This window comes from Myotis nattereri (assembly GCF_964212035.1).
Source record: "Myotis nattereri genome assembly, chromosome: 16".
NCBI classification, from domain to species: Eukaryota; Metazoa; Chordata; class Mammalia; order Chiroptera; family Vespertilionidae; genus Myotis; species Myotis nattereri.
In genome coordinates, this window is record NC_138091.1 from 14,544,152 (window position 1) to 14,571,899 (window position 27,748).

Consider the following 27,748-nt stretch of genomic DNA (forward strand, 5'->3'; position numbering starts at 1 on the left):
AATGCCTTTAAAGACCAAATTTCACTCATTTTCACTCCTCCTAAATAACAGCGATGTGTCTATGCCTTTTCAATCCTTCTATGTGGGATGTCTTAATGAAAACTTTCCAACTTCCCAGGCAGAGCTGCATTTTCTGTCCTATTGTTTCTGTCCCTGCAATAACACTGACCATGTTTTTTGACCATCTGAGAGTTCCTCAAGGAACATCATCTTATTTAGGCTCCATTCCTGGTGCCTCACAGACACCTGACATATAATACACACTCAGTACAGATTTTCAGCTGAAGTTATGCTACACTGTATTCGGTATAGGTTAGTCAGTGCTGATGTTCAGCTGGATGCACTATGCAAACAAACCTGGTGGTCAGTCAGCATCCTTTCTTACGGGGGGCGGGGGGGGGGGCGCTGCCTGTCCTGATCAGTTGTCAAAGATTTGAAAATCATCCTATTGTAATCATGATGCATTTACATCATTTTGTGTTTGGTTTAATTAATTACCTTTTTAAATGCCTGTAATATATTGTCTTAAGAAGATTTAGCCTATTTCACCTAATCATTCCTGTACTGTTAGGTACTTAGGTTGTGTCCAAATTTATGTTTTTATGAATTTGAACTATCTTAACGTTATAAAAGAGATATATCCTTCTTTCCTAAAGTACAGTAAAAATGTCTCATATTACACATAAAAAATCTTTTTGGAGCTTCTGCTATGTGAAAATCACTGATAAATTCCAACGGGAATAAATTTAAATTGTGGTCCCTTCCCTCAAAAAGTCTGCTATCCTATTGTTGAACCTTCTAACTAGTTTTCGTGCTGACGTCTTGAAGAAGAACGGCATCAGCATTTTACTGAAGTGCTCCTTTTAGTTAAAATTCATTTAATAAGTGAATTGTACAAATAGTGGAAAAAGCCTTTGAGTAGTTATTCTTTCTTATTCCCTTGCACAGACCTACTCGGGCCTCTTCTGTGTCACCGTCAACCCCTACAAGTGGCTGCCGGTGTATAACCCCGAGGTGGTGGCTGCCTACCGAGGCAAAAAGCGCCAGGAGGCCCCGCCCCACATCTTCTCCATCTCTGACAACGCCTATCAGTTCATGCTGACTGGTGAGCTGAATGCTATACATGTGCATCTTTTTAGAGCAGAACCATAGGAGGAAGAAGCTCTAACATCTCAACACTCTTTGAGATGGTCCCCTTCAGTTGAGGTTGATGTGTTTATGGGAGAGACGGTCCAGGAAGGAGAGAGCATAAAAGATGACTTGCAATCCCTACTATTCCATAATTGCTAATGATCTGTTAAACTTTTGCAAATCAAAAGATGTTGGCCATAGTTAGATAATTAACTTTTGAATGACTCAGACACTAAATGAGCTTGAGCAAAAATATGAACATATCTACATATATGTAATCACACACACACACACACACACACACACACAAACACACTGTGTTTCTATTACCAAGAGTTAAAAAACAGAAGAGTAAAATTTGCCTCTCTGGTCTTATCCTCATACCTACAATTAGGACTAATGAACAGACTCTTTACATTAAGGATGGCATAAATGCTAATGCCCTTCTCCTAGAATCAACGCAAACACATTCCAGATTTTAAGGTGTTTCTGGTATAAAAACAGTTATACCATGAATCTTCTTCCCAGAATATTGTCTCAGCTAGACCACTCCTTAGTACTATACACCTTGGGGAAAGGGCTTAGAGAATTCCTCCTTAGGTAGGGTAAAACATGAAAACTAACTTTTACCTTTCCCTAAAAAAATGGCCAAAGCCATGATTACTTCCAAAGTTACCGTGTTTACTATAGTTATTCCTTTTCACAAGCTAAAATATCTTTAACACCTATTTTTCATTACTTCTTCTACCTACAGTAAATAAGTCAATAACTTGTCATCTAAATCCAACTGAAGACCCAAGCCACTTTTGATGTTTATTTAGTGGTAGAGTATTTAAAAAGCTTGGTGCTTCCGAGCAGTGCTCTGTTTAAAGGGTTACATGAACGTCAAATTGGGTGGGAAGTGAGGGGCGCCCTACAGAGCAGAAGAGAAGAGACTGAAAAAGGGAACAGACCTCAAGCCCATCAAGCCCTAGGGATAGCTGAAAATAACACCAAGGTCATTCCATTTTACTTTACTTGCCAGTTACAAATATGTGAGAGAAGCGTATTAAATGACTATAATTTCTCTTTTGTAGACCGAGAGAATCAGTCAATCCTGATCACGTAAGTAGCTTTATGCTTTCTTTTCTTGGCTGCAATAGCTGCCAGCTTTGGGACTTCTTTTGACTTAGTTACTATTTGACAGCGGAGAATCTGGTGCAGGGAAGACTGTGAACACCAAGCGTGTCATCCAGTACTTCGCAACAATTGCAGTTACTGGGGAGAAGAAGAAGGAGGAAACTACTTCCGGCAAAATGCAGGTGAGTCCAATACCACAGTCAGAATCAAGACTGTCGGGGCGCTCAGGAAGTGGGGAGCCTCAGATGTGAGCACTGCGCTTGCCTTTGCAGGGGACACTGGAAGATCAAATCATCAGTGCCAACCCCCTGCTGGAGGCCTTTGGCAATGCCAAGACCGTGAGGAATGACAACTCCTCTCGCTTTGTAAGTGTCTTGGTCACAGAGGGGTCTTCTCAGCCTTTAAATGCCAGGGAAAGCATGTCTGAATTTTCATTACAATCTCATCTTTCTTGTGTGCTCCAAGCTTTTCACATAAACATCTTTTTTACTTTCAAGGGTAAATTCATCAGGATCCACTTTAGTACCACAGGGAAACTGGCTTCTGCTGATATTGAAACATGTGAGTAACAGGACCTCCTAAATAGAATCCAAGAATGATGGCTTGGGGGTAATATCATGCAGCTTCTGACGAGCCTGGAGCCTGTTTAACACCATTTCTTCTGCCAAAAAGGCCCACAGTTAATGCCATCCTTACCCAAAGTCCACAGTGTGCTGTATCCACGTCAGTCGTGAGCTACTGATTCTTTAGGAACTGCCAGGAGCTGTTAGGCTTGTCTGAATTATTCCAGCCTCAGAATTGACCTCAAAATTTTCTAAGAAAAAGAAATTAACACTATGGGTTGAGTGTGTGCAACTACTTCCAAGTCTGAGCCTTGATAAATTTCACTTTTTAGTATTCCCTCTATTATGAAGTGAGAAGAGATTCTGGGGAGGAGGAGTTAAAGAATCTATTATATTTCATGCATCAGGCATCTTCTGTAGGAGAAATGAATATGCCTTGGGCCAGCAAGCTTTAGTTTCTTTCTAGAGATTTAAGAGCAACTGCCATTGTAGAGATGTACTATGTGGTACCTCATGGGAACATTCAGCTGAAATCGCAAGGGGCCAATAAAATAGAACTGATGACCACAATGCCAAGTCACCCCAGGAACTTGACAATTTCCCTCCAATCTAATATCTACTTTCCACTGCAGATCTTCTGGAGAAGTCCAGAGTTACTTTCCAGCTAAAGGCGGAAAGAAGTTATCATATTTTTTATCAGATCATGTCTAACAAGAAGCCAGAACTGATTGGTAAGAAAGATCTTAAATTCACAAATGAAAGTTAATCTTTTTTATTAACAACTTGTAATGTACAATGTATCTCCTGAATTCTATGTACCCAGAAATGCTCCTGATCACCACGAACCCATATGACTATGCCTTTGTCAGTCAAGGGGAGATCACAGTCCCCAGCATTGATGACCAAGAAGAGTTGATGGCCACGGATGTAAGTTACATATGCAGTTTTATAAAAATACATTATGCATGGGAATGACAATAGCAACCTACTGTAGGTGTGTGGAAAGAATATAGTATAAATTCTCCTAAATAAGTTAGTCTCTTCTGCCCTAATCTTTATCCTCTCATTTCTCCCGGTAGAGTGCTATTGACATCCTGGGCTTCTCTGCTGATGAAAGAGTTTCCATCTATAAGCTCACTGGGGGAGTAATGCATTATGGGAACATGAAATTCAAGCAAAAGCAGCGTGAGGAGCAAGCTGAGCCAGATGGCACTGAAGGTACAAAATGTAGTTCCATCTGGGTTTAACAGGAGAATTTAGGCAAAAAAGCCAATTCCAAACTCATGTCTCCTTTACAACTGAGCTTCTGGTGGACATACAGAAATGTACTCCTGCACAGACTTTCTATAGTGAGTCACACTCTGTGAACAGTACGGTGCACAGTAGATCATGTTGGGTACCTGAATTGTGTCTCTACAGTTGCTGACAAGGCAGCCTATCTCCAGGGTCTGAACTCTGCTGACCTGCTCAAAGCCCTTTGCTACCCTAGGGTCAAAGTCGGCAACGAGTACGTCACCAAAGGCCAGACTGTAGAGCAGGTAGGTGCACAATTCAAATGCACTGTCAGGGATGCAAGAATTTTATAGTCCTCTAATAAACTCAATATATCTGTGTCTTTCAAGGTGACCAATGCAGTGGGTGCTCTGGCCAAAGCCGTCTACGAGAAGATGTTCCTGTGGATGGTCACCCGCATCAACCAGCAGCTGGACACCAAGCAGCCCAGGCAGTACTTCATCGGGGTCTTGGACATCGCTGGCTTTGAGATCTTTGATGTGAGTTGAGAGCTGGTTGGTTATTGGTATTTTATCTTAAGGCAATAGAAATATCAACAGGAAGAAATCTGTGAATATAATAACCTTTTCTTAAGTTGTCAAAAAATTATGCCAAGACTCAAAAGAGTGTGATTGGGCAGCTCTTCATCATTTACTGTAGTGGCGATTTTACTTTATGAGAAATAATGCCCTTATGACAGCTCTTTAACTTGCTCCATGGCCCAAAGGGAGTCAGACACCAGCATGGTATAGTATCAGGGGGCACTCTAAAAATCTGACAAGGCAAAATGAGCTTAACCTATGCATCACCTAATATGCCCTGAATATATGGTGGAAAAATAATTCAGAAAAACTTAGGCAGATGATGAGGGCTGAGAAAAGGTTAGAAATTTAGAGTAAGCATCAATAAATTCAATGCAGCCCTTGCCAGTCTGGCTCAGTGGATTGAGCATAGGCCTGTGGACTGAAGGGTCCAGGGTTTGATTCCGGTCAAGGGCACAGGCAGGAGGCAGCCAATCAATGATTCTCTCTCATCATTGATGTTTCTATCTTTCTGTCCCTCTCCTTTCCTCCCTGAAATCAATAAAAATATATATTTTAAAAAACCCAAACTCTTTGCAATTAACTTTTAATTCTCATGAATGTACTATCATGGGATAAAGATTCATATGTGAATATGAAATAAATCTTTTCGGTTTATAGTTTTGAAGAAGTTCATATTTTTCTTTCAAATTCTTAAAGTAAAACTTGGGCATTGCAGATAATATGGAAGATCTAGGAAAAGGTTTCCACATTCATTCCACTATTTATATCTAGCTAATATTAATGTTTTGGCATTTAATAAAATACAAGTGTGAGGTAACATATTGTCCATAATATTTGGTATCTTGATTTTTATTTCACTTCAGATTAAAGAAGCGTGTGGGTGGCAATCACTCCTCAGTGTAATGCTGACCAGGATGTGCAGACAGCAGAAATCCTCTCTGCCAGCTGCCAATGGCTCACACATTATCTTTTAAATGAGTCAACAGAAAATGTAAAAGTAAATGGGAACACACATGAATGATGAAGTAGGAAGTCAGAAAAATACCTGAGTAGACTTATGCCAGTGCAGGAAAGTGTATGAACAATGATTTAGGATTGTGCATAAATGGTAGAAGACATTCGACTGCTCAGGCCCCCAATGATTTTTAAAGGCTATTTGACACGTATTTTTAAATTAAAAAGCCTTATATGTCGAAAGAGGGAGAGTAAACACATCTATTTATTTAGTTCAACAGCCTGGAGCAGCTGTGCATCAACTTCACCAACGAGAAACTGCAACAGTTTTTCAACCACCACATGTTCGTGCTGGAGCAGGAGGAGTACAAGAAGGAAGGCATCGAGTGGGAGTTCATTGACTTCGGGATGGACCTGGCTGCTTGCATTGAGCTCATTGAGAAGGTCTTTTTTACATTTCAGAAACCATATTTTCTGGCAATTAAATTATTCATTGCATCTTATTTGAATTCTATGCACAGAGAAAATTGTTTAAATAGAATTATAACTGTGTGTGGTCTGCTTCTAGCCTATGGGTATCTTCTCCATCCTGGAAGAGGAGTGCATGTTCCCCAAGGCCACAGACACCTCCTTCAAGAACAAGCTGTATGAGCAGCATCTTGGAAAGTCCAACAACTTCCAGAAGCCCAAGGTTGTCAAAGGCAAGGTTGAGGCCCACTTCTCGCTGGTGCACTACGCGGGCACCGTGGACTACAACATTACTGGCTGGCTTGACAAGAACAAGGACCCCCTGAATGAGACCGTGGTCGGGCTGTACCAGAAGTCTTCACTGAAAACTTTAGCTTTCCTCTTCTCTGGGGCTCAAACTGCTGAAGCAGGTACTGCTCAAAAAAATCTAACACGTTCTCTGGGTGTTACCAAATGCGGTGCTAGATTGAGGCTGGTGATCTCAGAGCCCTCACAGAATTGCTGGCCAAACCCATTGTGTCTCCAAGTTTTGAGTAAGGAGGCTGTATTGTAATACAGCCTGTGGCTCCCTCCAGCACTGACAGAGGCCTATCGTGAAGGGCCAGAGAGGAACTGCCAGGATCTCAACCATAGCAAAACGTTGGCTTCCATGATTCTCTCCTGCTTCTCCCTCCACATCTGCTGGATATTGAGTATCTGGGGATATTTAAGGCAATATAATGGCAAACTTCTGCCTCTCAATTCTAGCTTCTATTGATGATTTTTAAAGTTATAGTGTCCCTAAGTGTCCTAATATTGAGGAGTCCTCTATCCAGTGAGACCAATGCCCTTCCCTTCATTTCCTAGTGATGAAATAAAATTACAGAAAAGTGGATGCAAACATGGTTGGCATAACAATTCATTCAAGTCCAACAGAGAGCCTAGTGGTGTCAAGAAATGTTCACTTCAGCACAAAAATCAGCAAATAGGCAAGAAATAACCCTGTTGATTCAAAACTGTATTTGAATGACATCTTTTCTTTTCTTTCTCCAGAGGCAGCTGGTGGTGGCAAGAAAGGTGGTAAGAAGAAGGGCTCTTCTTTCCAGACGGTGTCTGCCCTTTTCAGAGTAAGGGAGAAACTGTTCTTGACATTCCCCAGCCACTTTAGGAATCTGTTCAAATCAAAGGGTCTTCTTTTCACAAGTGTTTAGAAAAGGGCTGATATTAACTAGTGACATGTGTTAATCTAGCTTTGGAGAGAAGAGCTTTAAATTACTCAGAAATTTTTAGCTCATCTTTCATGTTAAGTCAAATAATAAACAATATTTTATAGGAAATTTTATAAAACTTAATACTCTTTAATTCATAATTTAGTTGAGTCACAAAAATAAGCAATGGCATGTACTTAGAGAGACAAAATAATCAGTAAGACTAATGAAAATCTAACAGCTAGCCTATAAGCAATGTAATACGGTATCCTTGTTCTTAATCTGGTCAATTCTCAAATATAACTGGTAGAACTGTTCCCTTTATAAAAAAAATTTATGCCCTAAACATTGATATAATTGGAAATGGGGAACCATTTTTATAAGAAAAAAGTCCAAATGTGGTGCAGGCTTGTATTTTCTTATTTGGAAAACCATGGGGTATAGGAGAAGAAAGTGTGACCATCTAGTATGGGAAGGCAATGGCCTTGTGAATGTATGTGGGTGACCAGGGGGTAGAAAGACAGACAGTACTTGTCCACAATAAAAAGCATCATGTGTCAGATTCTTTATGTGTGTAACTCTTGGCCACTCAAGTGGAGAAGGAAGTACTGAGGCAGAAACTGCATCTCAGGAGAAGCCTATCAAGGTGTTACCTTAAGTGAAAATGCTCCATGTAGGTCATTCAACTCCACCATAGACACTGATTTTATAGACATCATCAAAATGCTTAGTCTAAAGTCTGAGATAACAGGATTTTTCCTGACTTTACAGGAGAATTTGAACAAGCTGATGACCAACCTCAGGAGTACCCACCCCCATTTTGTGCGGTGTATCATCCCTAATGAGACAAAAACTCCTGGTAAGAAGTTCTAGAATGAAGGCACAAGGCATGATTGCCATACCTCCTTTTAAGCAAACTCTTCAATGAATAAATATCTATTTTCAGGGGCCATGGAGCATGAACTTGTCCTGCACCAGCTGAGGTGTAATGGTGTGCTGGAAGGCATCCGCATCTGCAGGAAGGGATTCCCAAGCAGAATCATTTACGCAGACTTCAAACAGAGGTCAGACTCTCCTAAATGATGCATCTCAAAGTTTAGCATAAATATATTTAATGCAGGCAAAACAGTTTAGTGAAAATATGCCTTTGTTATATTAATTTTCCACAAAAAGTAAAAAAACATATGCCTCAAAACACCTTTAAAATAAACAGACTACATATTTAAGTACTCTGCAAACTTTTCGTAGAATTTACCACGCTTCTGGGTTAGCTCATAGATGTATACATTAACTTTGATAATTATGAATACTATAATTTTGAGTGCTTAATATTTTTGGATTATCTCATTTAGTGCTTATAAAAACTCAGCAGAGGAAGTACTGCCAGGGACTCATTTTATAGACGAATAAACTAAGGCTAAAAGACATTAAGTTACTTACCCAAAGTCACATAGCTATTAAGTGGTTGAGTTAGGAACTTGCTCACGCATATATAGCTATCAGTAAGTCATTTTCTGTCACTTCTTTTGTATCTTCATCTTTTTCTCTCATACACTAATTTCCTAGTTTTGCAGAATCATGTCACACTAACAGCTCCTCAGCTCCCTTTTCTCCTCCCTAGATAAGTCCATCTTGAGAATCAAATAAAGGGCAAAGTGGACAAGAGGCTGAGTAACAGTTATAGGGTGTTGGTCTCTCCTAAGTCTGGGTCTGGGGGAACTGACAGAGAACTCCAGTGTCCAAGACCTAAAGCACTCCTATGTTGGATTTTAGGTGATTAGAACAGTTCCCTTTACCTAGAGCTTTCTACCAGATTCCTCATTAAACCTTGCTTTTTTAGACTCAGGATCTTAAAAAGCAAATGCATCTAGCAAGGATAACATGCTATATTTTATTAGACATCTATGCCTTAATGGGAATAAGATTATAGAACCCTTTCACATGAGAACAAGGTCTGATGAGGCAGAAAGTTGCAACTATGCAGGAAGGTAAAACGGAATAAGCATAGTCAATGCTAGATTGACTATCCATATATTCAATGTCCTTCCTGTGAACGAAATAGCATAATAAATTTTAAAACAGAAACTTTGATTGTTTAATGGATCATTTAATGCTTAGTTACTACTATTGTTATCAATAAACCAAGTTTTTTAAAAAGCTGTATGTACTTTAACAGATACAAGGTATTAAATGCAAGTGCTATCCCTGAAGGACAATTCATTGACAGCAAGAAGGCTTCTGAGAAGCTCCTTGCATCCATCGACATTGACCACACTCAGTATAGATTTGGTCACACCAAGGTAATCGTCTCTGAAGTCTACCTGACGTTATTCCTGTCGCTTTGAAGTTGATGTAGTTTCTGATCTACAACTCTGCTCATGCACAGGTCTTTTTCAAAGCTGGTCTTCTGGGGCTCCTAGAGGAGATGCGAGATGACAAGCTGGCCCAGCTGATTACCCGAACCCAGGCCAGGTGCAGAGGGTTCTTGGCAAGAGTGGAGTACCAGAAGATGGTGGAGAGAAGGTATGTAAACATAGTGTTTATTCATGTCTTCCTTCTTCAGAAACACATTTGAGGAGCCTTACAGTTAAGACTCAGATATGATAAGGCGACCAAAGTAATAAGGAATGAATCTGAGTCCTGCACTGAAGTGAAGAGATACATGTACCAGAAGACTTAGATAGAGCTCATCACATGAAATACATGCTGAATGTTTTGGGGATAGATCAGATATAGATATAGATATAGATATAGATATAGATATAGATACATAGATTTGGATATGGATATGGATATGGATATGGATATACCATCTGATTATTTCTATTATCAAACTATCATGATTTAAAATATTAAGGGCATTTATCTGTGAAAATTTTCCCTTCAGTAAGCTAAGGCAATGTCACCAGGTACATAGTTTTCTAGGGATCTAATATGATGCAGGGACAGTTTCAAGACTAAAGAGCCAGATATCTCAAACTGCAGGATGCATATGAATAGGACCCACAGTGAGAAGTGCATTTTCTATTTGTCATCTATACACCCATACATATATGTATGTGTAAATATATAAAGAATTTACATAAAACAAATTTTATTTCTATCACCTCTAGTTATGCTAATATGTTTATTGTATTCTATTTAATTAAAAATAATAAGTATCATGACCCTCTAGATATATATTTGGGCAGTTAATTGCCTAAATATGAGGATAATTAATTTTTAAAAATAATTTAGATGAAAACTAATGTGATATTATAGAATAGAACGCAAAATTCACACAATATTACAAAATAAAACCAGAGAATTTCAAAGAAATTCTGTTTTTAATGAGTCTGTTTATCCCATGTCTCATATCCCTGAGAGGCTAGTTGCCCTTCCCTACTCCTACTGGTATTCTCATCGAAAACTCTGAGAGCGCTGAGGCAGAGCCATACTCCTCAAAGGGTGGTGCTTGGACTGGCATCATCAGTGTCTCTTGCAAACTTGATAAAAATGCAAATGTTTAGGTTTCACCTCAGATCTTCTGAATCTGAATTTCTGGGGATAGAGTCTAGGAACCAATGTTTTAACAAGCCCTTTAGGTGATTTTTGTGTACAGCCAAGTTCGAGAAGCACTGAATTAGAGAATAAGTGATTAGCAAGTCCTGGACCAACACCACAAAATCAATGTTTTTCATTTGTGCTTTTGAAAATAGTTGAGAAAACAGTGGGGCAGCACTCTGAACTCTCACTGCCAAGGTTTCATCTAATTTTATCATCCGCACAATATCCAATTTGCATCAGTCTGCACTGATATTTCCGTGTCATTTCAGAGAAGCCCTTTTCTGCATCCAGTACAACGTCCGCTCCTTCATGAACGTCAAGCACTGGCCCTGGATGAAGCTCTTCTTCAAGATCAAGCCCCTCCTCAAGAGTGCGGAGACCGAGAAGGAGATGGCCAACATGAAGGAAGAGTTCGAGAAGACCAAAGAAGAACTTTCCAAGTCAGAGGCAAAAAGGAAGGAACTTGAAGAAAAGATGGTGTCACTCCTGCAAGAAAAAAATGACTTGCAGCTCCAAGTTCAGTCTGTAAGTAGTGGTGTTATCCTGGGTACTGCTAATCAGGATACAAATGCTACAAATATGCTCACGAGCAACATTAAGTTGGGTAGTCAGCATGAGAGACACACTGTAGGGAAAAACTGAAAGCATTCTGATTGTACTACTAAAGTCCAAATATTCCTTTATTGCCCAATAAACACCCCCACACCATCACCGGGCAATGAGGTAGAACAGAGGTAGAATGTTGTCTTCCATTTTGCAGTTTCATCAAACTATAGAATTTATGACTTATTTTCCTTTGAAGACAGTTCTTAAAAGTGATTTTCATATAAAACTATCCCAAATAGAAAAAAAGAGGAACAAATGTAATAATCTGAACAATAAAGATTTAATTAAAACAAACAAACAAACAAACAAAAAAAACTATCCCAAATAGAATATTAAGGGCAGGATAGCATGAAGAGAGTGATTTTTTCTCTGAAAGTTTCTTCAACTTCTAGATGTCTATAGATCATGAATCACAATACATACAGCTGACAACTGCAATATTTTACATCGAATTTTATTAAATTATTGCTTGTTATTGATTTCCAAAACTCAGACTTTCTCTCTCCAGTCCACCTCCACAGTCAGTGCCCACCATGTCATACCCAGATTTCTGCAGCAGCACCGAGTTGCTCTGCCTGCCGCCAACTCACTTTTCCTCCATCCAACCTGCTCACTGCTCACTCCTGAACCAATCCTTTTAGAAATGCTTCCATCAACCCTAATGCGTGATTTTTAAGACTGCCTTTCACTTGGTTTGAATTGAATCGGTCTGGCATAATTTACTCATCACAAAATCATATATTTTTCCTGTTAAGGTTGTTCTCTTTAGTCAAGTTTTGGGGTGTAACAAATCCTTCTTCTAGATTACAGAAGGAAAAAGAGGTGTTTTTCTTCCCCCACACTCTTCAAATCTTTCCTGAATTTTTCTCTCGTCCTTTAAGAATTGTTAGAATCTGTCCTACACCACTATATCCACCACCTGGCTCTAAGGAGCACATTTTATTCTTTTATGTACTCAAAGGCTGATATGGAGGCTCACTGATAAATATGCATATCAATTCCTCTCGCGTTTCCTGTATACCCCCAACCTTCTTAACATAGCAGATTGCCAGAAATTTCTTGATTACTTTATGCCTCAACTTGAATTTAGAGCAGGATCAGGATCATCCTACAGTATCACAAAGAGAAATAGTCTAGTAGCAGCTGCATCCCGAATGTCTCCTGATGGAATGCCTTCTCTCTTCCTGCTCCTTCCCTTAATAAATTGATTTCTAAAAACCAAATCCTACTCATCTGTCAAGGCCCAACTTAAATTCCATTTCATTTACAGAACCATCTCTGATATAACTTCTCTGAACTCTTATGTCACTAATCGCTTTCTGAATTAATGGTAGCTTTTAGGGGATAGGCTTTCTAACCTATTGTAGAATACAGTTGGTCCTTCATATTCATGGGTTCCTCATCTACAAATTTAACCAACTGTAAGTTGAAAATATTAGGAAAAATGTTATATTATTGCTGACATGTACTATATAGACAGGCCTGTGATAATTGTGTTTCTACTGACATGTAGAGACGTTTTTATTTTTGTCATTATTGCCTAAATAATATAGTATATCAACTACTTATATAGCATTTACCTTATATTTGTTTTATAAGTAATCTGGAGATGATCTGAAGTCTATGGGAGGATATTTGTAGGTTATATGCAAATACTATGCCATTTTATATAAATGACTTGAGCAACCGTGGATTTTGGTACCCATGAGGGGGTCCTGTAACCAATTCCTCACGGATACCAAGGAACAAGTGTATCCTCTACTAAATGCACAAGACAATAACTGATACGTTTTGCTTTTTCCACAATGTAGAATATCCTGCATTGCACGCAGATGGTTCACAAAAGTTTAAATTCAAAGAATAGCAGGAATTTACACTGTTATCATTGGAAATATTTCATTTATTCTTTCCAATTTTGTTTTGTTCCCAAATCAAGGAAGCTGAAAGCTTGGCTGATGCAGAGGAAAGATGTGACCAACTGATCAAAACCAAAATCCAGCTTGAAGCCAAAATCAAAGAGGTGACTGAGAGAGCCGAGGATGAGGAAGAGATCAATGCTGAGCTGACGGCCAAGAAGAGGAAACTGGAGGACGAATGTTCTGAACTGAAGAAAGACATTGATGACCTTGAGCTGACACTGGCCAAGGTTGAAAAGGAGAAGCATGCCACAGAGAACAAGGTATGAAATATATACAAGAAAAGCTTGTTATTATTATGGAATACAAGCACAAAACTGAATTCACCAAAATATAGCATGTAATGCAAAGTATTTTTACTTCCTAAGGTGAAAAACCTCACAGAAGAGATGGCAGGCCTGGACGAAACAATAGCTAAGCTGACCAAGGAGAAGAAGGCCCTCCAAGAGGCCCACCAGCAGACCCTGGATGACCTGCAGGCAGAAGAGGACAAAGTCAACACCCTGACCAAATCTAAAATCAAGCTAGAGCAGCAAGTGGATGATGTAAGTCTAGGATTACCAAGAAAATAATTTATTTTTTTAAAGAAAGACTAAGAAAACCTTTGGCTCAACATTATTTATTTTTAGCTTGAAGGGTCCTTAGAGCAAGAAAAGAAACTTCGCATGGACCTAGAAAGGGCTAAGAGGAAACTTGAAGGTGACCTCAAGTTGGCCCAAGAGTCCATAATGGACATTGAAAATGAAAAACAACAACTTGATGAAAAGTTAAAAAAGTAAGTATAAAAGAATTACTTATGAACTTGCTTCCAATAGTGGATATGGACTCAATTGTTATCTTTTGCTACTTTTCAAAAAGGAAAGAGTTTGAAATGAGCAATCTGCAAAGCAAGATTGAAGATGAACAGGCCCTTGGGATGCAGCTGCAGAAGAAGATCAAGGAGTTACAGGTAAATACCTGCTTTCCACCAGTGAAATCAACATGATAAAATTACTAACACAAGCTAAGTTTGTGTTTTTCATCACTCCCAGGCCCGTATTGAGGAGCTGGAGGAGGAAATTGAGGCAGAGCGGGCCTCTCGGGCCAAAGCAGAGAAGCAGCGCTCTGACCTCTCCCGGGAACTGGAGGAGATCAGCGAGCGGCTGGAGGAAGCTGGTGGGGCAACTTCAGCCCAGATTGAGATGAACAAGAAGCGGGAGGCTGAGTTCCAGAAAATGCGCAGGGACCTGGAGGAGGCCACCCTGCAGCACGAAGCCACGGCGGCTGCTCTGAGGAAGAAGCACGCAGACAGTGTGGCTGAACTTGGGGAGCAGATAGACAACCTGCAGAGGGTCAAGCAGAAGCTGGAGAAGGAGAAGAGTGAGATGAAGATGGAGATCGATGACCTCGCTAGTAACGTAGAAATAGTCTCTAAAGCCAAGGTACTACAGAGTCTGAAAAATTGGTTGTTAACAACAATAATCCTCTATGTACACATCATAAAGCAGCGGTTCTCAACCTGTGAGTCGTGACCCCTTTGGGTATCGAACGACCCTTTCACAGGGGTCGCCTAAATACATCCTGCCTATCAGATATTTACATTACGATTCATAACAGTAGCAAAATTACAGTTATGAAGTAGCAACGAAAATAATTTTATGGTTGGGGGTCACCACAACATGAGGAACTGTATTAAAGGGTCGCAGCATTAGGAAGGTTGAGAACCACTGCCATAAAGGCACAGGGTACTTTACACACATTATGACAGTTGTTCTATGCAGTAATCTAGGAGTTTTGTAAGGGAGACATTAGTGTTTGTATCATTTCTACTGAACATCTGAAGAAACTGAAATCAAAGAAGTTAAGTACATTGGCCCCATCACACCAATAATGAATAAAAGCATCAACTTTGAACATAGACCATCTGTGTTCTCTAGGTCGCCAATTGAAGAATACGGGTCTCCAATACTCTCAATTATCCAATAAGCAACATAAAGGCAGTGAAATATTGAACATGCTTTTAGAAAATATACCAAAAATTCTTACAAAATCTTAAATTTAGACCATAATCATGAATTTTTTTATAATATTGAACAGAGCTTCACAATTAGCTTTTTAAAAATCCCAATGTATATTTTCAACTTAGGACAGCATAAAATATACTGTCTATATCATGTTACATATAAGAGAGTTTGACTTATTTCATATGTAAAATTAAATATTTTTCAGAAAAAATTGTAGCTGCAGCTAAATTATGTTAAGATGCCTTCATTTCTTCCTTTGTGCTTTTCTCACACAGGGAAACCTAGAGAAAATGTGCCGCACGCTAGAGGACCAAGTGAGTGAACTGAAATCAAAGGAGGAAGAGCATCAGCGGCTGATCAATGACCTGACCGCCCAGAGGGGCCGCTTGCAGACTGAATCTGGTAACTCCCTCCTCTTCTATGCCGCCTAACAGTGGAGGTGATGTGGTTAAAGACAGCTGATTTGGTGATGTGAAAACCTAATAAAAGCAACTGAGAGCGGGTGATTCACCGAACAGCTCAGACTCTCAAACTTGCAAGGTCGCTTGGGGACGACGTTGGAGATAGAGGCTTCAAAGGACTGCATTAAGTGCTGCTCCAGAGAGGCCTTGAGTATTTGGCCACATTGAGAGGGTGTGGGGTTAGGAAACACTCCAATGTGGTTCCAGAGCTTCTATTTTAGACCAAGCTTCTTTTTATCTATATCGACTAGGGCAATGGATAACCCAGTCTCTAACAAGTCTTATAAAATGGGACCAGGTACAATTTGGTCCGTTAGCGCCCTTCTCTGAAAATTATCACCAGGTTTTACACAGGAGCATATAACCCTGAAAGACTAAATTATGGAGAAAACAAAAATATTTAAGGTGTATATATTCATTCAGATTAATGTGTTTCACCATAAACATCAGAAAATTAACATTACACATGAAGATGTCAATAAAGATCTCAATCATTTGAGCACTCAATTGGGGGGAGTTAAAATTTATTTCTAATATATACTTGCAAAATGTCTCTTCACTTAAAAAAATGGTGTTATTTCTTTTGCCTCTCAGGTGAATTTTCACGTCAGCTAGATGAAAAAGAAGCGATGGTGTCTCAGTTATCAAGGGGCAAACAAGCATATACTCAACAAATTGAGGAATTAAAGAGGCAACTTGAAGAGGAGATAAAGGTAACTATTATTATAAGACTCATTTTTTCCCTCCATGATCTGACTCTAATTGGAGTCCATTACATCAACTTTTAAAAGATTTTGAAACTTAATAAACATTTAAATATCCAGTAAAATGAAGATGTAACTATTTCCACAGGCCAAGAACGCCCTGGCCCATGCCCTGCAGTCAGCCCGCCACGACTGTGACCTTCTACGGGAACAGTATGAGGAGGAGCAGGAATCCAAGGCTGAACTACAGAGGGCGCTGTCCAAGGCCAACACTGAGGTTGCCCAGTGGAGGACCAAATACGAGACGGACGCCATCCAGCGCACAGAGGAGCTGGAGGAGGCCAAGTATGTGCACTGATATGAGAAAATGTACAAAATACTTTGCATATTAAATCAGAAAGCTACAATCTTTGAAGAATCCATGAATTAGCCCACAAATGGTCGTTAATTAGCTGCTATTTGCCAGGTATTCTGTGAAGAATGAATAAAACAAACATGATCTCTGCCCTCTTCATCTAAAATCTGGTTAAGGAAATAAAGGAGGACAGATAATTAGAACTTATTGCTGTTGGTCAAGCACGCAAGCTCATTGCTGCTTCAGGGCATTGCACTTGCTGGTCCCTGTCTGGAAAACTCTACCCCAACCTCCCTCCAGCTCATGCTCTGACTTCTTTTAGATTTTGATTCAAATGTCACCTCCTCTAATGAGCCTTCCCTGATTACCTAGAATAGTTGCTCACCACTTCCTCTTTTTTCCCCCTTCATTGCACTTATATCAGCATATGCTACTCTGCATTTTCTCACTTGTTTATTGCTTCTCTCTCACTTGTTTGGAAGCTTCATGAGACAAGGACCTTTTTCTATCCTGTTCACTGCTGTGTACCCAGTGTCTGGCTCATAAAGGGAGCTCATCAATATCTGTCCAATGAATGAGTGGATATTTTTAATACGAAGATTTTTAATATAAAGTTCCCAATTCCTTTCAGTGTGGTAATAGTTCACAATTCTTGTTTTGGTTCACTTCTCTCTACAAATGTGTGTAATCCTCAAGGAAGAAGCTGGCCCAGCGTCTGCAGGACGCCGAGGAACACGTAGAAGCTGTGAACGCCAAGTGTGCCTCTCTTGAGAAGACCAAGCAGCGATTACAGAATGAGGTGGAGGACCTCATGCTTGATGTGGAGAGAACTAACGCCGCCTGCGCAGCCCTGGACAAGAAGCAGAGGAACTTTGACAAGGTAATTTCTGCAGCCGCCTTTGCTCTCCACTATTTTCCTCCATCCTTGACAGCACGTAACCACTCTCGGTTTTTCAGATCCTGGCAGAATGGAAACAGAAGTATGAGGAAACCCATGCCGAACTCGAGGCCTCCCAGAAGGAGGCCCGCTCTCTTGGCACTGAGCTGTTCAAGATGAAGAACGCCTACGAGGAATCCCTGGACCAGCTAGAAACGCTCAAACGGGAGAACAAAAACTTGCAGCGTGAGTTCCTTTCACTCTCAGCGATAGTCATGCCTTGAAGGAAGCTTTCTCTTATGTCCTTTGTCTGACCAAATCTCTACCTGTCTTTTACCGGAACAACAGAGGAGATTTCTGACCTCACGGAGCAGATTGCAGAAGGAGGGAAACGTATCCATGAACTGGAGAAAATAAAGAAGCAAATTGAACAAGAAAAGTCTGAACTACAGGCTGCTTTAGAGGAAGCAGAGGTACAGGTCAAAGTGTGCATTACAAATAAATTCAGAAAAGAATTAGGCCCATCCACTACAGATTGAATAGAAAGATAAAAGGCACAAAATTTGTGAAAGAAAAGGTGTGCAAAAAACTTCCAAATGTTTCCATTCCCCGCTAATGTCACTCTTGCTGTCATTCAGGCATCTCTTGAACACGAAGAGGGAAAGATCCTGCGCATCCAGCTGGAGTTGAACCAAGTCAAGTCTGAAATTGACAGGAAAATTGCTGAAAAGGATGAGGAGATTGACCAGATGAAGAGAAACCACATTAGAGTGGTGGAGTCCATGCAGAGCTCGCTGGATGCTGAGATCAGGAGCAGGAATGATGCCATCAGGATCAAGAAGAAGATGGAGGGAGACCTTAATGAAATGGAAATCCAGCTGAACCACGCCAACCGCATGTCTGCTGAGGCCCTGAAGAACTACAGGAACACACAAGGCATTCTCAAGGTAAAAGGGGTCAAGAGACGGCCCCATAGCAGGTGAAGTTGAAGCCCTGAGAACAAGATGTCTCAATGATTCTTCATCCCACAGGACACCCAGCTACACCTGGATGATGCTCTCCGGGGCCAGGAGGACCTGAAGGAGCAGCTGGCCATGGTTGAGCGTAGAGCCAACCTGCTGCAGGCTGAGATTGAGGAGCTGAGGGCCACTCTGGAGCAGACGGAGAGGAGCAGGAAAGTCGCAGAACAGGAGCTGCTGGATGCCAGTGAGCGTGTCCAGCTCCTGCACACCCAGGTGAGATTCAGCACAAAGAACTCGCCTTTAATAAATGTGTATATATCCCAGAAAATATAAGCTTAAATTTATATCTGACAGCCAGGTTTTATGTTTCTACCAAATTTTCACTGTATTATTGAGAAATCTTTTGCTCTTTTATTTTGCGTAAGTTATTTTTTCTTCCTATAATATTCTAAGGCTACTCATATTATTTTGTGTTAACATCTTTATTGGCCCTAGTTATCAGTATTGAGGGTTTTATTGTGGAGAAATGGAATGTCTGAATATCTGTTATCATTTTATGCCTGTGAATGGTCTCATTGGTAAATAGCAGTTATAAAATTATAGAGATATTTGCCCTAATTATGAACTATGTACTTGAAGATGCTGAATATTCTATAACATTTCTATTTTATATAATTGTACCACATAACAAAATCATATTGAAGGTCATTTGACTTACATATTTTTATCTGAATTAAAAAAAATAGCTACCACTAAGTTCTTAGGTAACATGATAAAAAATTTATAACTTATTTTTAAACAGAACACCAGCCTGATCAACACCAAGAAGAAGCTTGAGACAGACATTACCCAAATACAAGCAGAGATGGAGGACATTGTCCAGGAAGCTCGCAACGCAGAAGATAAGGCCAAGAAGGCCATCACTGATGTGAGCAGAGGGCAACGCAGTAGTGGTCAGACTGATGTGCTATCTCAGCTCCCTCAGCTGATTATGTTTTATTGCTAATTAGGCGGCCATGATGGCCGAGGAGCTGAAGAAGGAGCAGGACACCAGCGCCCACCTGGAGCGGATGAAGAAGAACCTGGAGCAGACGGTGAAGGACCTGCAGCACCGTCTGGATGAGGCTGAGCAGATGGCCCTGAAGGGCGGGAAGAAGCAGATCCAGAAACTGGAGGCCAGAGTGGGTATCTCAACATCTATTTCCATTTGCTCCCAATGCCTCACTGGATCACAGTTCTTACGAGCCTATTTATTCACAGGTGCGTGAGCTGGAAGGCGAGGTTGAGAGTGAGCAAAAGCGTAATGTTGAAGCTGTCAAAGGTCTGCGTAAACATGAGAGGAGAGTGAAGGAACTCACTTACCAGGTACAGCAATAATTTTTATCAGCTAAGCTGTACTCCATATATATGTGAAATTCTCATATGCAATGATATGTGAAATTCTCATATGCAATGATATAACAACCATATTATTTAGAAGTAAAACTCTATGCTTTTTATTCTTTCAGACGGAAGAAGATAGGAAAAATATTCTCAGGCTTCAGGATTTGGTAGATAAACTTCAGGCAAAGGTGAAATCTTACAAGAGACAAGCTGAGGAAGCTGTAAGTATCCTTAAGCTAGAAGGGAGGAGACAAGTCCCCTGGTTAAGAAAAGTTAATAAATAATTAGATTTACTACTCCTTGTAGTAAATAAGCTATTTGCTTTATAGAGACTATGTACTTCTTAAAAACTTTTGTGCCCTTTTATACTTATTGCTCATTATTGATAACATTAATAGCTTGATTTAAAAAGTCAATTTTCAATCCACAAAGAAATCTCAAAAAATTTCAAAACAGAAATAATACAGGCCACATTTTCTCACGACAGCATGTAAAATTGTAAAGTGATGAGAGATATAAACAAAAATTCCCAAATGCTTAAACATTAAGAAGCTACCTTTCCTAAATATTTTGGGCTAAAACAGAAATCAAAAACATAATTACTTAATAGTTGTCCATTATAAATAATATTTCAAGGTAGATACTATTTTCACAAACTTATAGAATATAGTCAAAGCTGTCCTTGGAGGACAAGTCATTGCTTCATATGCTTTTGTTATGAATAAAAATAAAATAACTGGCAGTCCAATAAAAAAATTATAAATAATAATAAAAGTAAGAAGTACTAATAAAAATAAAGGTAGAAATTGATGAACAAGAGTGTGTTATATTCTAATTTGATAATTTCAGTACTATCTGATAGTCTCTAGGGAGTTAATAAAATAATAGTAATAAAATAAATACACTTATATCTAGCTTAATTGAGGAAAAAGAGAAAAAAATACAAACTCTCAACATAGAAATGAGATAGACAAACCATATAAGTAGGTTTACATTTTTAAAATGTAAAATATAAATCTGTCAACAAAGTTGAAATCTAGAAGAAATTGGTGATTTTTATAGAAGAACATAAATTAGTAAGTTGGCTAAGTAATTTATTTCAGAATTACTTCTGAAGATGAGCTCAACTCCAGATAGTCTTTCAAAACTTCAAGTAACAGATAATCCCCCAGCTATGTTAGCCATTGCAGAGCATGGGAAAATATGAAAAGATTCCCAAATTATTTTAAGAAGCTCACATAACCTTCATGCCAAAACCTGTCCAAGAGAGAAAGAGGGGGAAAACTAAAGGCAGTGTTACTAATGAATATAATTACAGTGGGGCCTTGATTTACGAGTGTCCCGACTAACGAGTTTTTTGAGATACCAGCTGTCTCTCGGCCGATTTTTTGCATTGAGTTGATAGAGTAATTTGAGTTAACGAGCTCCTTAACAAGCTCGGTCTCGGAACGAATTAAACTCATAAGTCAAGGCCCCACTGTATAGTAAAAATAAATTACTAAGCTGCGGAAACCCTTACTTTTAGAAAATATATTTTTATTGATTTCAGAGAGGAAGGGAGATGGAGAAAGAGATAGAAACATCAATGATGAGAGAGAATCACTGATTGGCTGCCTCCTGCATGCCCCCTACTGGGGATCAAGCCCGCAACCCCGGCATGTGCACCAAAGGTGACCTCCTGGTTCATAGGTCAACACTCAATCACTGAGCCATGCCAGCAAGGCTAAAACTCTTACTTTATTCAGGATATTGTCCATTAGTGATTAAATAGGTTCAATTCTTATAATGCAAGGAATATTTAATATTAGGGAAATCTCTCAATAGAATCATTACATCCAGAAAAGGAGAAAAAAAAGTGAGTGATTGTATTAAAATGTGACAAAATAATATATCATGAAATTAAACATTTTTTCAAGTTAAAGAAACTATTGAGAAATTCATCCTTGCCCTAGCTGGTTTGGCTCAGTGGATAGAGTGTCCATCAAGGGCACGTACCTCGGTTGTAGGCTCAATCCTGGTCCTGGTTGGGGCACGTGCAGAAGGCAACCAATGTGTCTCTCTCACATTTACGTTTCTCTCTGTCTCTCCCCCTCCCTTACAATCTCTCTAAAAATCAATGGAAAAATATCCTCGGGTGAGAGTTAATAAAAAGTAGAGAGAGAAATTCATCCTTGCTCTGGTCAGTGTGACTCAGTTTGCTGGACATTGTTTCATGCACCAAAAGGTTGCCGGTTTGATTCTTGCTCAAGGCACACAATGGGTTGTGAGCTCGATCCCCAGTAGGGGGCATGCAGGAGGCAGCTAGCTGTTAGATGTTCTGCTCTCACATGGATGTTTCTCTCTCTCTAAAAAAAATCTTTTTTTAAAAGAAATTCAGTCTTAATATGATAAAGAATATCTAACTCGTGCAAACAGTCATCTTATAGCAAGCATTAACAAGCATGACAATATTCTTGCCTCCTTCTCTGCTCTTAAACTTTTTCTTGCTCTACTTGTGGTATGTATCTTTTAATACGTTTTGGTTGCAAAAATATGGATGTGATTATTTATGAGATACCAAATCCCAAATAAATCATAACGTTAATTTCAATGATATGCAGAATCCAGAAGGTAAGACAATCATGTCTCTTGTTGAGTATTTTAATTTCTTTGTAGATGCCAAGTCTGTTCTCCCCTTAGGCTTATACAGTCTAGAAAGATGCACAGTATGGGTTCCTTACAATTCCATTTTTATTCTCAGGAGGAACAATCCAATACAAATCTATCTAAATTCCGCAAGCTCCAGCACGAGCTGGAGGAGGCTGAGGAGCGGGCCGACATCGCTGAGTCCCAGGTCAACAAGCTGCGGGTGAAGAGCCGGGAGGTTCACACAAAAATTATAAATGAAGAGTGATTGTGCCCTGATGTTATGGAGTGACTAAAGAGAAGCACAAAATGTGAAATCTTTGGTCATGTCTATCTGTAATTACTGTCTATTCCACCCTATGCAACGGAAATAAAAGCATAGGGTGCTTTGCAAACAATGTCCTTAGACTGGTCTTTTCTCTCTCTCCTAAATGGATGTCAAAGCTTGAATAATCACAAGGCCATCAAACAATACCCTTCAACGGACCACTAAGAAGTAGTTATGCATTTACTTTTATTTTAGGTCTATAGTAATACTTTAAAACTATAAAGTTGTCGCTAATTAAGGAAGCCAGTTTTGATGAACAGAAATCTGGAAGTTCTTTTGTATTTCTTTCTAACCTTTCCCTAATACTGGAGTATAGTAGGGTCTTAGAAAGCTCCTGCTTCCCCTAATATGAACCTAATTTTCCAGGTCTATGCAAAGAATGGCACTAGCTCTATTCTCACATAGGGGATTCAGGCTAAAATGTATCATTAACTCTCCTTGCTTAATAATTGTTATCAAGACTACAAATACAAAGTATTATTAGCACATGAAGGTTTTCATCATCAATACCAATATATTGTCTATTCACAGTGTGTGCACTAGGTAATGGGTGTGACATGAAAGAGTTTGATGTGACTCCCTATGAAAGTTACAGGTTGATTATACAGTTTGGATACAAAGAGAATATTTAACATCAGTAAGCTGTTTATTGGCCTCTGTTTCCAGACTTTGTGGCCTCCTATGTAATAAATAAAACATAAATCTCAAAATAGATTATTTATATATTCAACACACATAATGATGAGTATGAGTTTGGTGCAAAAAACAGATAATGGCGGCACTCTTAATTACTCCGAGTTTTCCTGGAGGATTGATTTTTAAACTGGATTCAGTTAAGATCACAGCCAAACATATAACCTTCCTTGGCAGCATAAATGAAAAGTTAACAGGTAACTTTCCATCTAAATAGAAAAGAAGTGTACACTGGTGTAAACGGCACCGTGAGACAATAACTCAAATTGGATGTGAGCAGTTTAACAGGTAGCACTGGCCTTAGGGTGTGTAATTGTCCTTCTCACTGCAATGGCCCTTCTTTCACTTGTTTATGTGCATCATAATTGGCAACAATGACCAAAAGTGGTGTCTTACATTCTACTTTTTGAAAAATCTATCCAGAGCAGGTCAAAAGGCTCTTAAAATTCCCATCAAATCCTATTGAGAGCATTATTAAAATGTTTTATCTTCCTGAGAATCATTACCCATATTTTCCAGATGCCCTATAAAGAAAACGGACATGTAAGAAAATAAAATGATGTGCCTGTGGTAACAAAGTGGGTCAAGAGTTGGTTAGGGAAGCCCCTCTCAGAAGAATGTCTCCTTTAAGACCCTTTCCCCGATGGCTTTAATCCACCCCAGGTAGAAGAGTCTTACAGCAATCACACTGCATTGCATCAGGTGACCAGCATCTAGATTACTGTGGGATTTGTGAAAATTCTCTTCTATTCTTTGGATTTCAGTTGCATAATTAGTAAGATGAGTGATATGGATTAGATGGTCTCTTACACTAATACTATCATGTGACCATTACAACCAGTATCTCCAGGCATCTGCTTTCATAAGGCAACTCTGTCCACTAAATCGATAGAAATATAAGCACAATAATACTACAGGAATGATAGCAAAACAGGGAATGTTAAGCGAATTTGATGTCAGTTCCAGACAGACAATGCTGACATAAAGAGATGCAGGTCACAGAGATAACAGCACAAATATTTTTTAAAATTAAAAATTAGAATAGAAAACAATGTTCAGATATTGTTTGTAAGCAAAATGTGAAATATATACCATGGGTTGTTGATGGAAGAGAAGTCATAGTTGCTGATTTATAGACAGAGAAAAGCCCTTTTTTTCTTATGTTGAGTTTCATAGAAGAAACAGGATTTCACAAGCAACTTGCATTAAAAACAAACAAACAAAAACGAGAGAAGCAGGACATCTCAGCTCAGAGAGATAATCCAGTTTTGGAGCAAGTTTGAAGTGGGAGTGGTATAATGTGACAATGAATCCGAGACGACTGGCCCGGGAAAACAAATGAAGCTATCTTTGGCTGCTCTTCATGAAGCAAATTTTAAAATTAAATTTCCAGGCAAAACCAATAAAAAATATCATGCATTCTTGGGAGGAACTAAGGATCTTTTCACAATTCTCTGGTAAAAAGCAGAATCGTCCTTCCCTGGTGTAGTATCTGCAATTGTGCAGGCAGTTGACAAGACTTCCCACAGTTGACACAGTGAAACAGAAGAGCAGCAGGCAAAAAAGTCCAGGGATTGCAGAACATAGCGCCTCTGAAACAGCACCTCACTTTCAGGTTGCCAACAACTCAAATTATTTATAGGAGATTGATTCATATACTTAACCCAATGAGAGGGGAAATATTTCTAATTATATCCAAACATCTTTAATATGAAGGGAATTATGTTTAGAGACCTTCATTGCCAAAAACATGTTTTGCCAGACATGTTTTAAGAAAGAGGAGGAGGCTACGTGTTTTCCATATTTGATCCTATAACAGAATCCTTGGAATGAGTATGACTTGTCTTTCCTCATAAAGCTATAAAAGTGCCCTTGGAATGAGTATGCCTCGTCTTTCCTCATAAAGCTTCAAGGTACGTGTGTGGGAGGACAGGGCTCTGTGCGAAGGACGGTAAGGGATGCTGGCTGCCCTCACACATGCCAGGCCACATATCCTGGCTCCCACTGCCCCTGGCAGCCCTGCCAGTGAGGCACCAACGTACTCCGGAGCAATTTTAATTAGACGTTTTAGTGGCCCCAGTCATTTTCTGGTCCCGACTTAAGAATTATGCAGGCTATAATTGGGAATTGTTAGAATGTGATGCAGAATAAGTTTGTCTTTTTTCTTGCAGTTCTGATCCACTTCCAGATTGCAGCTCTAAGGTAAGAGACTGATTTTTTTTCTCATTCCTCAAGGGTGTAAGAAACCTTCTGCAGTGGCTTGGAGAGGGGTCAGGGGTTATCAAAGCATTTCAATTCCATGGATGGTCATACTTCCCTTGAAAAATTTTGAAGGAGACTTAGAAACTGATTTCATATGCATTTATGTCCTTTGTCATATATAAAAATGCTTTCTCAGGTCTTTAGGCATTTTATACATAATTTTTCTATTTGCAACACTGCAGGTTGTCTTTTAAATAGTTTAATTCTAACATGCAATACATTTCAGTGTTATTAATTTATAGAGAAAATGTAAATTTCCTATACTACAGCTTTTACCCAGCACTAAATAATATAAAAAACTAGAGATGTTGTCTAAATGGATTGAATCCTTGCCTTGGAAAGTGGCTTAAATCTGCATGTTGTTTCATAATCTGTAAAATGGAAAATTTTTAAAATATGGAAAATGATGATGAATAATTTCAGCAAGACAAAGCATTTTAATTGTGTCACTCTAATCACTGGACTCTGGGAAAATGTGGAAAAGTCTGCTCAAGTGCTTTAAGTTTTCCTGGAAAGATATCATTGTTATTATAAAATGGATTACCTATTATCATTGTGGACAGGATTAATGAATGTTAAAGTGGCAAGAGACTGATCTTGAAAATGTTTGTGAAATTTTTATAATATTAGTAACAAAGCAAGAAAATACAAGTAATAACATTTTATCTTAAGTCTTTGATACACACTAAAGACAGGTGAAAGAGCTTAGTTTGTCAAAATTATGGTACAGGAACAAGAGCAATTGATGAATAGAATCTATTTTAACAAAATGATGCAAAACAAAGCCCTCACATTCTGGCTTTCCTTTATTAGTCTCTGAAAATCTAAATCTAGAATGAAAAGATTTACACCACAGGCAAAATAGTTCCTAGAACTTTTGCAACCTATTTCTATAGTTCTTTTACTCACAAAGCCAGCTTTGAGCTATCTGCTGCATCCACCTTGTGTTCTGAGAGGTGTGAAGGATGCCACAGAGGGGAAGGTGCTCCCTGCCTGCGAGGTACTTATCATCCAATTGGAAGATGAGAACAGTACGTGGAAGAGATGGAGAACACCCTGCCATCATCTTGCTTTGTGTTTTGTATAAACCAATAAATAATAGGCAGCTTATAAAAATCAATATACATATGTAATAGAACTCAGAAAGCAACTACAATATCAAAGAGTAAGTGAGCCAGGTTACAACAGTTTCTTTCCAAATGCATGATTAAGTGTCTGTCAGCACTGGCATGGAACACAGACACTGACATTTCTCCTCTAGCCAAGCCAGGGAGGTGGTCATACTCAATGCTCAGCTGGCCAGTGAATAAAAAATGTTTTTTCTTCTCTTAAATTAAAAAAAGCATTTTTCCAGTTAGTTTACTTTCAATATTATTCTGTGTTAGTTTCGGACATACAGCCAAGTGGTTAGAAAATCAGATGATGTTTTATTTTTTAAACATGAATCTAATGGTTCAGTTTCTGAATTTCTCTACTATCTTTTCTTCGTATGCCAGGCAAAGTCTCCAACGGCGCTGCCATCGCTAACCCGCAGCCATGAGTTCCGACCAGGAGATGGCTATTTTTGGGGAGGCTGCTCCTTTCCTCCGAAAGTCTGAAAAAGAGCGAATTGAGGCCCAAAACAAGCCCTTTGATGCCAAGTCATCAGTGTTTGTGGTGGACCCTAAAGAGTCCTTTGTGAAAGCATTTGTGCAGAGCAGGGAATCGGGGAAGGTGACAGTCAAGACTGAAAAAGGAGCTGTGAGTAAATCACCTGGAGATGGTTAGACTGGCCTGCATTTTGTCTTA

General features: G+C 39.2%; 1 protein-coding gene across 1 annotated transcript in view; it reads left to right on the top strand.

Moving 5' to 3' along the window:
• LOC308531970 (myosin-1) overlaps positions 1 to 27,748 on the top strand; it is a gene marked incomplete at its 5' end in the record, with an annotated part of 51,139 nt that overhangs the window by 768 nt on the left and 22,623 nt on the right. The gene's annotated exons all lie outside the window — the stretch shown is intronic.